Source organism: Sphaeroforma arctica, assembly GCF_001186125.1.
Source record: "Sphaeroforma arctica JP610 unplaced genomic scaffold supercont1.2825, whole genome shotgun sequence".
Lineage (NCBI taxonomy): Eukaryota > Ichthyosporea > Ichthyophonida > Sphaeroforma > Sphaeroforma arctica.
Genome location: NW_014037733.1, coordinates 3,013 through 4,783, shown reverse-complemented (window position 1 = coordinate 4,783; position 1,771 = coordinate 3,013).

Sequence of the window (1,771 nt, the reverse complement as noted above, 5' to 3'; positions counted from 1 at the left end):
TATATAGACACACACACACATATATATATATATATATATATATATATCAGTGTGAAAATACGTGAACGTATGCAATGTACAAATAAATATAGTATGTGATATGAGGCGAGAACATTAGCGAGAATGTGTGAGTGTCTTCAACTTATGTGTCAGTACCGATGTCTTCTTACGCAGAATTATCATACACTCAGTCACGTGAGAATAGTCAAAATTTAGTGGGAGTGTATAGTCCAAGGTACGGCTACGTATTACCGAGTTAGGACTGTGTAGAATTAACGTTATGAATATAGAATTGTAGAATAAACATTTTGTACATTTATACACTTGAAGGTGAACAAGTACTGAAGTAATTTGATACAAACGTGTGTGGGTGTATCCTACAACCTCTACAACTTTACATGTGAGAGCGATTAAGCACAGGTGCAATGCCGTGTAGTCCCGTGTCAGCTAAGTATCAACGAAACAGGAGTGTATTGAATAAACGATATGAAAATATATGCAAGTCAAGAAACGCTAGCACGGATATGATACGATACAAACTGTAGGTGTGTGATACAAACTCCATGTGTGCTTGTGCATGTCTGAAGCATCACTGGTGCGATGGCGTATAATCCAGTGCACGGCCGAGTGTTGGCGGGCAATTGAGTGTACCGAACATCTAAACCCACGCACTGATGGGACACCAACAAATGTAAACCGAGACTTCAGATTCGGTGGTTGATGCTCATCGGTAGCATTATACCGTAGGAGATTAAAATCTGTGGCATTCTATAGATCTCTTGTGTAGTTCTTGGTTGTTACATGCCAATATATATTTATCGTACACAACTTCAACCTATGGCATTCATTCAATTTATAGATCGCGTGCGATGCTCACCTGTGGTGTCCTGTCCCATCCATCGGAACAATGCACCAGTATTGAATGGCCCTCAGAGACCAACTAAGCACAGCAGTACAAGCACAGGGTACCAGAGAAGCCGGCCGAGTATGTCCAGAATTAGGTAGGTATGTAAGTAGAAGCACCAAATATACCAGCAGCAATACCATAAAATATGGGCAAATACGGTCCGAGACCATAAAATAGGGTCAGATATGGTGCGAATCGGTCGTGCACAATCCCGAATGATCAGAAAATGAAATTTGGATCGATCGATTGAACCCCCCACCAGATTGATCGGGGCCCAAGGATGATGGGGATAGGAAGGGTAAAAGTATCGGATGGTGTATGAGTGTCTTAATTGTCAGTTGTACAGAGACATTGCACTAAAACTAGACACTTAGAAAGGAGTGCATATCAACTATGAAAACTCACTCACTATATTTGGATATACTCCTACATCCCAGTGTGACGTAAAAACCACTCACCACATATGTATATGCTCCTATATCCAGTGTGACGCAATAAGTCACTCCCTACGTATGTATATACTCATACATCCCGGTTTAAAATAATGCCTCACTCACTACAAATGTATACACCCATACATCCAAGTCTGGCACACCTGTACGCCCCTAGACGCACTCCTAAGCAGCTGGCCTATGTGATCCAACCACCGTGTAGAGTAGAGATCGGGCAACCACACGGCATCTGGGTCGCTCTTACATATGAGTGACCTGAGCCTGTGCATGCTCTTCCGCATGGCATGGATGTTCTCGATACCCAAGAACTCTAGCTTACAATTCTTGTAGTGGTCGATGGTTTCGTAGCCTGTGTGGTATGATAGATTGTAGAGTTAGATACAACATATTCAACTTCGTCCACAATGCATTG